The 12628-nt window shown below is 41.6% G+C and overlaps 1 protein-coding gene across 1 annotated transcript in view; it reads right to left on the bottom strand.

Annotated features, from left to right (window-relative positions):
- Positions 1-12382, bottom strand: part of LOC108632816 (terminal nucleotidyltransferase 5C) — a 43023-nt gene extending 30641 nt beyond the window's left edge. The window contains exon 1 of the mRNA XM_026810751.1: positions 11733-12382. The gene's annotated coding sequence lies outside the window, so the exon portion shown is untranslated. The remainder of the gene's footprint in view (positions 1-11732) is intronic.
- Positions 12383-12628: the final 246 nt, after the last annotated feature.

Raw genomic sequence — 12628 nt, 5'->3', positions numbered from 1 at the left:
AATTAATTAATTAATATCGCGTTTGTATCACATTTTCTGATTCCCAGTCCTCCTAGATGACACGAACTGCAATTCCGTAAATTGCAGCTGTCAGAGAAAAGGCGAAACCGCAAATATTTTTCAGAGCTACGGTTGGAGGCAAAAAGAAAAGTTCCTCGTTCGACAAAAAAACACGATGCATTTCTGCGAATGGTTTGAAAATTGAGTAACTCTGATAATTATTTATTGAGGGAAATGAACGAAAGATTATCGTTGAGTTAATATTTATTGGACATGGCCTGTGCTTTGCATGAGTTCCAGAATTCTGCGTACCACTGACGTCAGTAGGTCAAATCTACTTAGAACTACGGTTATGTCACCGGGGACTAAGCTGCACCGAGCACCGTCGATACTCTCGTATAGTCGAACACTTTACAAAACCTCGGAGCCCGATAGAATCAGTTGTAAACACGAGTATTATCACGTAAGAAATAAGTAGAAGTTTAAAACTGCATAGAAATATAAAACTATAAAATGCATCGCTTTTTAATAGACGAATTAGTTGAACTCTGTTTCGAGCAATTAGAAAACTGGGGCAGATAAATTTACGCTCGAACTTGCATTTTAGCATAATAAAATTAGTCTCTTGCACCTAGTCGAGTTTAGCTCGTCGGTAAATAATTTCAGGACGAAGGTAACGAAATGAAACGGGGAATGAGACGAGTCGTGGTCGACGCAGGCTCTTTGGTGTCAGCCAGGCCGTACGTAGAACAGAAGAAAGTAGTTCGAACGCGTGCAACAGGGTCTCGGATCGAGGTCTTTCCTGCGGTGGTACTCGATATTCGTGGCTCTTTAACTGGCCGAGGCGAACGAGCCGAGAGGGCACCGGAGGAGAGTGTGTTTCGCTTCGCGCACCGTATTTAGACGGTCGATTAATTATGCGGCTCCTGCCGTAAACGGCAGTCACCTGTTTCGAGCGTGGAACGCTGCTACGACACGGCCGCGTGTACGTCTCACTTCGCCGCGAGCCGAACGCTCTAAATCCTACCTACGGTGCTCGTTGTCGCTGCGTATACTTGACACCGTGCCAGGAGACACCATTCGGAAAAATTCGCCCGTAACTTTCTATGATTTCGAAGGTCAACGGCGCGCTTGGTCATCCGTCGAATGAATTCTAAAGCCGTCGCGAGGGATTTAAATAGACGAGGGTGCGATTCCACGTCGGAATAATTGACGAGGCTCGTTTTAACAGGATCGAAATTAATTTCTCGACTAACACAAATCGTTCGCAATACAATCAACGGATTGACCTTTGCTCAGTTATTCACGATATTTAGGTGCACGACCTTTGCTCCAGGTAAAATTGAACTTGCAATACCTTTTGTTGAATTAACCTTTGTAGTACATTTATGATAGAAAAGTCTCGCTTCGTCGTAATATTCACTACGCTACACTTCGTTCTCTACGCTGTTCACGCTCGAATCCTAATTTGCTCGTTGCTCAACTACAAATTCCGTTGCAACCGTGTAACTCAAAATTGCGGATTTCTGCTTGTTAACATTGTTTCTCCATTCTTGCAACCGGTCGACGTGTATCAACAGCGAATGACTTGTGCAACTGTCTTAAGAGTAACTCTGGTCTGTTTCTATGACGCATCGGGATGGCAAATACTCTATGGAACTTATAGCAATTCTAATGATTTAAGCAATTTTAAGCACTCAACTATCGTTTAAAAGTCTTTTCGTCTACTAAGACGTTGCACGTTCTCAATAAAATTGCTGTACTGAAGCAACACTTAATGAAAGAAAGAGATTTGATACGCTGAATTCGACTGCTGGAAACTGGCCAAACGGTGACAAAATTATCTCCAGGCTCGTAAGCCAGCTCGTTAAGCTATAACATCGGCTACTAATCTTGCACCTGCGCGCCATTCGTGTACGATAATTGTCGCGGTATTATCTCACGCGTTCCATATCGCGTGGAGTCTTTTTACATAATGACAGCATCAATGTGACGCACGGACACGTCAATGGTATCGTAGCACAACGTCAGGCCGCGTTTTTCACCGGTGAAATTAATCTCCGAAGCAATCGTTGAAACTCGTTTCGCAAGTCATCGCCGGGTTACGAGCGGTCATTACGAGGCCATTGTGTTCCGATTCGGCCTCGCGTAAATGTGCACTTTTTCACTCGGATATCGACGCCGATTCCACGAAACGTTGCTTGTCGCCCGATAACTCATCGATAAAGTTTATCTACCTTTTTTTTTTTTTGACGAATAGAGCTGATAAGGAATTAAATATTTCAGAACGTTACACTGGAGAATACGAGATTTATAAGCAGTAATCAATAGAACGTCAGATGGTCACTTTAATTTCAGTTTTTAACCCTTTTAGTACCGACGAAAAGAACGTAGCTAACAATAAGCGAAGAATAGCGGGCCGAATCGGCGAATTTGCAGAGATTTGCGAAAATGCTCGTAAAAACGAAAGTAGAAGTGATATTTACAAAATATAAAAAGCAGCATATTCGGAAATAAAGGGAGAATAAAACGTTACGAATTGTGTTTCATTATTTATTGAAAATTTAAACGACGATATATCGTCGTTCGGTACTAAAAGGGTTAATGAAAAAATTAATAAAAAGACGTAATAGTGATGGAGGAAGAGAACTTATGTATCGCGCAATTGACCTTCACCGTAACGTGAGTGATAGGAGTCCGATAACCGTAGAAAACTTAGGAAAAGTGAAATCAACATGCAATTTGCACTGATAATAAAACGAAACGAAACCATGTTACGCTTCGGGGATTTCCTCGACACGTTACCCGTTCATAACAAGGCAATAAAGATAGGCTGTAGAGAAAACAATGAAAAAGTACGGAATCGCGGGGGACACACGTGTAACGAGTCGATAAGCGAGCATACGCGTTTCGACGTTCCCGGTTTGTAGAATGGGATACACATGAACGTAGGTCTTGGAACTTGATTTGAATAATAGAAGAAAGATTTCCCAGAGGGACGTCGTTACTCCTTGAAGGGCGATACGCCGAAGAGGTAAAATTGTTTTTAAAGCACGTCGAGTTTTACGGAGGCTGAAACTACTTCTCGCTTTGTCATAATGAAGTCGTCAACTCTTATGAGTTATATATTACTAATCTTAATTGTACATCATCTATCTTAGAACAGAAACAAGACGTTGAACAGTTTTACAAAGCTAGTAAAACTTAATTTAGGAATAGAAGAGAATTATTGCTTAGCAACTGACATAATTAATTAAACATTCTATATCGACCGTTCCCCGATTGCGATTCGTTTCTCAAGCCCTATTTGAATATCGGCGAACGTTTCAAAATGAAACGCGCGCCAAGAATGCGGACAGGCGGTGGAAAGAAAAGTCGGTGAAGAAAAATGCGGGGCAAGGTGAAAAGCGGGTCGGGAGAACCGCGTGATGCAACAGGCCGCACTTGACCCAGGATCCGCGCGACACGCACGAGATGGAAAAACGAAAAGCCATACCTAGGAATCGGTAAGGCCGAGGGGAATGGGATGGAAAACTGTGGAACGTGGAAAATTGGAGGGGGACCGGCGATGGTAGGTATTGGACGGGCGTGTGTGTATTACGCTTTTGCGATGGAACGCGCACGTTTTAATGTCAAGGGAGGCGCGCGCGACACGTTTTGCAACAATGCGAACGTGGGCTTAAGCTGGCCGTATCCTTTACTCGCTCCGACCTCCAACAGGTTAACCCTCGAATGGCAAGCTGAGAAATCTCACGAAAATACGTGTATCGAAATTAATTAGATGTAAATCATTTTCATAGAAATCAATTTCATATCCACTGCTTATATTCGTATGTTTTATTTAATATCGATTATTAAATGCGACGGAATTATTAATTATTAATGTATCGGTGAATAATTGTTAAAACAGTTGTTTTTTTTTTTTAAATTCACGTTATTTGCATTACCGAACGATTATTCAAATTCGCCTGCGGCTCGAAGATCATTATGCGTTATGATGCGGGAAATTTCTTTCCGTTCAGCTGATACCTTGAAACCTGGATGTAAACACTGTTCGTATGAGAGAATAATTAATTCCCCCGGACGTTATTATACCAGTTAGACACGTATCTCAACTGGTAATGATAGCGATTATTTCCAATAATAAACCTTGTAATTGCTATAAAATAAACATGAACTGTCGATAACACAAAATTGACATTATCTCTCGATGTCTTTACTACAAAATGCAATATTAATTATAGTCTCATTATTATGCAATACCGTGTATAAAAGTATCCTTGAAACGAATCATTCGCAGAATATTATTTTGCAAAACCCACGCTTCCCACCTCAGTCAATAAAATATTCATACCATTAGACAATTATTGATACGAGCGTTATTAACCCTTTGAACGACAATTTATTTTCAGTCAGCACTTGAAAAAGAGGAAAGTTTATGACGAACTGGACTCGTCATTTCCGTTCAAGGGGTTAATGAATTATATTTAATTGAATTATTTTATAATATGGTTTCGATTGTTAAGCTTCCGACTTCTATCGAGACTTGAGAAAGTGTCAGAGGAAAGCTTTTTATTTGTCAGTAGCCGATTAACTTATCATTATTGTTCGTAACACAGCTTGGAGCAAGGTAAATATTTGCTTTTTCGTATCAGAGTCGATTAGCGTTGCAGTCAAAACGTCAGGTATAAATAACTTTTGCTCGTAAATAGCGAATTCGTCTATTCTCCGACGTCCAATAATCTGGCGGACATCGACTCCTACGAGTCTCGGCGGGGCTCGTGTCCGGACATCCGGTTTACCGAGATATCGTTTATCTGTACGAAGCCGGCAGCTAGAATTCGAGCACGCGGTTAATGGAACTCGCTCGCGTTTTCATTTCACGCCAATTTTATTCCATACGAAGAGATTCCTTGGTCAATGAGATATTCTTGAAAATATAACTCGTTTCATAAATAATTCAAATCGAGAACGATGATTGAAATCAGGAAAAGGTAAATGGAAGTTTCGAAAAAAAAAGTAGAACGAACGAATCGTTTTTTAAGAATTAAAAGGCACTCGCGTTTTAGAGATGACCTAGTAACGAGAAAAAGTGGATACGTTTCCAAGTTAGTCGGTTGAGTAACCTCATAAATTTCCCACACGACGTCCACAAATCGGCGGAGATTAAATATCGATAGCGGGACGCTCCCTCGAGCGTCTTATACCTATACTATGTCCCAGTGATCGATCGCAGAGATCCGCGAGTCAGCAACGCAGAGCGCCGCTTTAATAGCCGTGTCGCGATCGTAATAGGAGCATTACACAACAACGCAGATACCAGCCACGGTATTTTCGCGAAGCGCATAACCCATTACGCCCACGCCAGTCGTTTGCGCGAGTGACCCGTTTCGTTCGCGTCTATCGCCATTGTTTTCCCCGTGACGTCGACCAGAAGCGACTCGCGGATGGCTCCCTACGTTCTACGTTAATTTCTTCGTTGATAAAGACCGAGCATAAATTATTCTTATCTTTATCAACGATTGATAAACTACAGGCATCAATTATTTCTATCTTCATCTGACAATTTTTCATTGATAAAGTTTACACATCACTTAATAGAAAATGATATCTTCTAATGACAAATATAGAGAAGTCAACAGATTATCTTGATAAATAACATTGTACAGCATACAATTTTTTTATAATATGCAATACTTGATTTTTATAGAGCTTCTCATGCCAGAAAGAAAATGTCCCAGTTTCACGTACTAGTTTTTTTTAAAATGCATGGTTTTGGGTGCTGGATGGAAACTAAGGCCGTGAAGAAGTTCATTTTCGAATTAACTAACTTAGATATTGGTATTCTTCTTCAGATCTATTCAGAGAGCTAACTGAGAGAAAGACACGATTTTATAGATATTTCCCAATAATTTCCAGAAGATTTAAATCTGATTTCTCAATCAGCTGTGTAAATAATTGTTAAAATTAAAGTTAAAGTTAAAAAGAGCAAGTATTTTACACGTGTTATTGTATTTACGTGAAAATCCGTTTATCCACTATTGGATTTTAGAGTTTTCCGATAAAGAAATCATATAATACCTCAGTTTTCCCGAAAACCATGGATTTTTCTAAAACCCGGTACGTGATACAAAAACTCTGCTTCCGGATTTGTTTTTCGATGACAAAACTGTATCACATAGTGGATATCGCAAAGTCTATTTTTATTGTGTTGTGTAATTCTTCATTGATGAAGTCTAAACAATAATTACCGAGGAATTCATCTGGGAAGTCTCGAAGATAAACTAGCACCTCCAGCGATTTTCAATGCAGCGGCATGAAAATTCCGAGTGACCCGTGATTTGACACACGGTTATCGTGCGGGGCGCAACGCAAACAACGCATCACGTGCGCTACACATGAATGATTCAGGCGGGACTATCTAAAAGGCGCGAACGCTACTACAATGAGCCGGTAATTACAGTTATAATGGCACGTGAATCGAAATTCGAGGAGCGACCTGACATGTGCATCGTTTATGATGTAATTCCAATTAAAAATCTCTCGATTCAAGAAGAATTATTATTAACAATTTTGTAAAAGAAATTTCTGTCAAATATATTTAATTGTATAAAGAAACCAACGAAGGCAACGAGTTTTAAGAAAATAAATATAAAATAAAATACGTGGAAACTGAATTGGTTAACGTCAGATGCAACAAGTTTCTGTTGCACTTTAAAGGAGTTGTGAAAATGTCAAAGAGTATTTGATATTTAGCACATTTCGCATCGAATCGACTGTCATGGTTGCCCAACCACCATTGAAATGCCCGCGGAGCTATGATAAGAACATTCGCAAAGCTTGTGCGAAAAAACACGTAGATTTACGTGACCGGTTGTTAAGCAAGAATCTGAAAAATACGTTGTCGTACGTGACCGATGGGGTACGTGTTCAGCAGACGGACACGCAAAAATGTACGGATTGAATTTAGACAAAAAGGATACGAATTGGCGTTTTTAACACCGACAGGATTTATGATGGAGGCTCCGTGAAAATCTGCAGACCAGGCGGACAGTCCGGCGGCAGTGAATCTTCGCGAGTCAAGTAAACGAAAATAAAAAAGAACGTGAATTTCTAATTTTAATTCGTTGAGAAAAAATCCATACTTAAATTTATTAACATCTGAATTAATGTTGAAAAGCTATGAAATAATGAATTAAAATTTACAATATAAAACTGTGTTACTACAATAAACTATTGTAAATATAAAATAACGTGTAGCGTTAGACTCGAAGGATGATCAATCTCGATTTTCTTCAGTGTAATATGAAACGTATGCAATTTTTATAAAGAATCGTATACTAGTTACTTCGCTTGTTTTCCTACAAAGCGTGGGAAAATGAAAAAAAACTTGAAAACAATGAATCCATATTCTTTGGGTTTACGTAATATCGAGAGCCGATGTAATTGCATGTAATTGTTTTTAACAGATAACAGCGTGTCAGGGAATGCACGGTTCCAAGGCAAAAAGAATCGCGTTAAAGTTTCAAACGCAAAAAACCTGGAGCAAGGAACTCGATACCCTTTTTGTCAAGACTAACTTCTAAGCGTAAACTAAAACCGACTTTCGCGACTACAGCAATATAAATCTGATTCCAGATCAAATTCAAGTAATAAAAATTAACCCCTTGAACGACAATTTATTTTCAGTCAGCACTTGAAAAAGAGGAAAGTTTATGACGAACTGGACTCGTCATTTCCGTTCAAGGGGTTAAACAATAATTATATTTAAAAACGATATAATCCTTGAGTCTTGTGCTTGTTTTATTATATTGTTGCTTTAGTTTCAAGTATAAAAATCTGTTGAGTAAAGAACGGTGAGATCGTCACGGATGTAAGTTTGAATTCCAATCCCGTCACGCTTCGAGCAAGAAAGTTCGTTCGCATAAACTAGCAACAAAGTCAACGAAAGGAAGAGGTAAAAGACAAGTGAAAGGCCGTGAAATTCTCTAGCTGAACTCGGTTCCTGTTCGGAACCTGGAAAAGTTTAATCCCTGATCGCTCTCGTTAATAACAAACATTTTTATCGAAAACTATCTAATAATCTCAAATGCATGATTATCAATATTGCAAGGGAAAAGCCAGAGCGAAGCGAAGAAGAAAGGAGGAAGTGAAAGGGGGAGAAAAAAATGAAATAGAGAAAGGGAACAGTGCATCGTCTCGTTGATCCCACGCTTTTGAAAAATCGGAAACGATAAGTCCGGCGGTCGGACGATAATGCTGGCCGATATATGGAGCGAGTTATCTGGTGAAAAATGCGAGACGAAGAAAGGAGGAAGTGTCGACGAGTGAAAGGCGTGATTGGAAAATTCAGTGGCTCGGAGATTACTTCTCGGACGCTCTCGATGCACGTGCACATCGTATCGTGTCTGCGTCACGTAACCACTTCTATCTTGATTCGTTCTAACTACCGATACTCGCTCGTTCGCTGTTCAACGAGCTTTACGAGACCCAATATTTGAATAAGTGTATTTTGACCCCGAATTAAAATTAAATTATGATCGACGTTAAACGCTACTGCAACAGGTCTCCGTGTAGAGAACATCTTTTGAGAAATTCAACAGAATCGATTATCGAGTTTTCCATCGAGAATGCTTGGATTAGGATAAAGCATCGCGACTTGTAACCTTCAACGACGATCACGGATGAATCCGAAGGAGAATTAAATACGAAAACTAGAATAATGCGATTAATTTCACGACTGGCGAAGGCGTAAAAGTGTGCCACCGGGATTATGCTAACGTACAAAAACAGCCTGTTGCATTCGTGCCTCCGGGTCGTGAACGGGATTTCGTAATCGTTATAATATACTATACTAACGCCCATCGATTTCTGACGAATCAATTGAATTCTTTGAAAAAATTAATCTAAAGAAAACAGCAATGGCATAGAAAAAATTCTTATAATCGCAGAATTGATCTTCCTGAAATATCAAATAATTTTTTACTGTCATAATTGAAGATGCAATCAGATGAATCTGTAATTAAACTATTCGTGGCAAAAATGGACTGTTGTTACGCCTTAACGAGAGTCCGCTTGACATTCTGCAGCGCGTCGCGATCGAACGGCAGACACAAATTAAATAATCTTATCTGCGCGACGAGCTGCGTGGTCAAGATTAAAAAACGAGACGCGGCCCGTCTATCGCGTTACCCATTGTGCACCCGGGTTCCGCACGGAGGACGTGTGCATATTACTTAATACGATCCCGGGAACGCTCGGCCGCCACGTAAAATGTAGAAAGAAGCGAATAAAGACGCCATTTAGAGGCAATTTCGCGTTGCATAATCGCGTCTACTTGTCGAAAGTTAGTAATACTCGACAGTGACGCACGGCAATCGTGGAAAACTTTAGTGAAAATTTGCAATCTCGCGCGCTGTTCAGCTATTAATTGAGATTTACGTACGACTAAACGTTTACATTAAACGATCGAATAAATAAGTATCCTTTATTTGATCGACAAACATTTGTCATCCGCGTGGCTGATGAAAAACGTATCGGTGGACCAACGGGGAAGCGAGTGCAGCACTCGACGCTTTATTGCGTGGCACTCTTTGTTCCAGCTGAAAGTAGCGTTTATTGCGCCAAGGACGTACGTACACTTTCACGTTAGGCCGAATATAGAACTCGCTGGTTCGCGGAACTCGCGAGAGGAAGCAATGAAAATCGTACGTAAACATCCTGGAGAAAACGTAAGTAAAAAAAAAAGAAAAAAACGAGGCGGTAAAATATGCAAGCGCATAGTTATCCAAAATGAATTCCACGTCCTGGAAAATATGCAATAATTTCATAGATATTTTTAGTGTCCACAAGGGAATTCCATTATATCATTCTGAGAAGTCGAGCACGAAGTAGGAACGCGTAAAATCGCCATGCGATTTGTCGCGAGGAACTTTACGATTCGCGAATATTTCCGTAACACCAACGCAATGCGTAAGAGCCGGATATTCTATGACGAACGTTGCACAATCGACGCGAATTCCTACGTGTTGTTTCTCGCCAGATGGAACTGAACGTGGAATGACGTTATTCGAAACCGAGCTAACATGCAAATTTCGTTTTACCGTGTCTTTCTAATCATTGATAACCGTAGTGTTGTACATAACGTAGGTCTAAGAGTATTTAACAATGCGATAATAACACGCGATATTTTGAACTTCTACCTACAATTATAGTAATCTTTACGGTAAATTTCAGTTTCAGTCTGCTTTTACAATTTCGATCGGACGAGATAACGAGGAATTCGTTAACAGAAATCATGTCAATTATTGATAATTAATCTGTACATGAATCGAGCATTAACGAGTGATAAATAATTCGACAAGTGGACATAAATAAAAGTAATATAATTAATTACATCATGAAATTTAATGGGCATCGAGCAGTTTCTCAAGTAATACTATTCTCGTTTGAATTTATTTCTCATAAATGATCAATTAAACTTGTAACATGCCATTAATCGACGAATTAATCCGGGGAACAGCCCAATTATTTAGAACAGTGCATTACACGAATTATACTTAAGTGGAGATCAACTACTGTTTCATGTAGTACAATTTATAACTTATAACTAACAGATTAAACTCGTGACGTATTAATAACCGACCCATTAATCCTGGAAACAGCTGAATTATTATTATTTAGAACAGAAACTGAATTATTATGTACATTGCACGCTCGTGTATGATACAAAATTATTGCGTGCAATGTTGCCAGCGTAGAACAGGATGCGATAAAATCCGAGAGGATAATAATCGATAGTCTGGCCGTCGCGACCAAGATTCTAATCAGCGAGCATCTCCCAAGTTTCCGTATGTACTTATACGATAATTACGTTTAACAGGTAGATTAGTCAGCGAATTACGCCCACCGGTGTCTGAGAAGAGCGCGCGCGAGTTCTTGACCTTGGTCAATCTGAAAATTCGCTCGACGCGAAACCTCAAACAAATCATAAACGCTCGGGAAGCCAGTAGTCGCGTCATGAATTCCGCGATGCTAGTGTACATAGAAGACGCAACGCGAGGAAGCCGTGTAATCTAACTCGGCGAGGAGAACGAGTTTCGCAATAACCGCAGTGAAAGACAGGCTCTGGCCGACGTAAATAAAACCGTGAAAAAGCCGTGGCGTGTCCGCGGGCAGAATCGATGGGATACCATCGGATTTCAGTCGCCAAGGCTCTCAGCGAAACGAGGGGAAACACCGTCAATAAAAAGAGCGAAAAAATAGCGTGCAGGGAAAGGGAGAAAAGGACTTATGAAAGGTCGCGCGGCTGCGCGCTAGCGCACGTTCTAGAAAGAGCGCGTCGGTTCGTATATCCGCGTTCACGGGCGTGTAAATTGTTTTCGAGACTCGCTAGTTGCCCCGAGTTTGACGCGTGTTTCGAATACGAAAACCAGGCGAGGAGAATCGGTCGACGCGGTATGAAAATTTCTTAGGGGACGCGGGTTACGGCGCATGGAAACTGCGCGCGGTCGACTACGCAGTTTTCTAGAATCGTCGCTTGCGCCCGAGCGCTGCAGCGCATTGGTTCACGCTGTAAATTGCCCCGATCGAGGCAGACTAGTGCGACGCGGTAACGCGAATCACGTTTGAAAATGGATCACGGGTGATCGATGGAGCGAATTCCGTATTGGAACGCGCGTCGCCATATACGGGTGGCAGCCCGAGCCGGGTAACGTCAGGTTAATACTTACGTCTTGTAATGAGCCTCTCCGAGCTTGTCGTCGGGGACGCGGTGACACAGTACGCCTCACTGATGCTCACCGACGTCGATGCACGGTTACATGTATCCGTTGATATCGAGGGACTCGTCTCTCCTGTCCACTCAGTCGCGATTGCGATTTACTTGCATATATGACCCCGTCGCCCGGCACTGACACGTGAAGTTTACGACCGGCGACGACGTACCGATATCGCGATACGCAACAGTAAAATCGTCACGAATGGTAGCTGAGAACTCGAGTTTTCTTACGACCCGGTCACGCGCACTTGTGGATCGTCACCAGGTCTGTGTTTACGAGTAGCTCGGATCACCGAGAAGAGGGATAGAAACGCTGCCCGTCGTCGTTGACGGGCAGACGGGAGAAACGAGTAATAGGGAAACGGATTAAAATCGCAGTTCCTGCTCCTGATCGATTCCCGATCCTCGTATTAAAGCACCCCTACGTAACTAAACGTTTGCCCTCGCGGCACGGATGTAAACACACAATGGTTTGAATTCGGGGTGGACGATACGAATTTACTGTCAATCGACGGAGCGCGAAGGAGAACTGTCGGACAGAAAGCCGAGTCTACGCGTGAACGATACCTCGAATCGCCGCGGCGAGCCAACTGACACTGACAGCCGCATTCAACTCGAGCGCGCACGCACTCTGCCAGCCCCCACTTCTCTCACCTTTCCTCTTACTATGGATACCGAACTCTCCCCGCTCTCCAACCCCTGATATAATACTATACGTATCGCGATAGTAAACGTCATCTGAACGGGTTGCTCTTCCCTTCTTCGAGCCGTTTTACACGCGCTCCTGAGTCACGATTCGGCTCCGATTTTCACGCGTTGCACACGCGTGCCCGCCGTTAAAACACACGC

The sequence above is a fragment of the Ceratina calcarata genome, unplaced genomic scaffold (genome assembly GCF_001652005.2).
Source record: "Ceratina calcarata isolate Rehan_Ccalc_2016 unplaced genomic scaffold, ASM165200v1 scaffold176.2, whole genome shotgun sequence".
NCBI lineage: Eukaryota > Metazoa > Arthropoda > Insecta > Hymenoptera > Apidae > Ceratina > Ceratina calcarata.
This window is presented reverse-complemented; position numbering and strand designations above follow the sequence as displayed.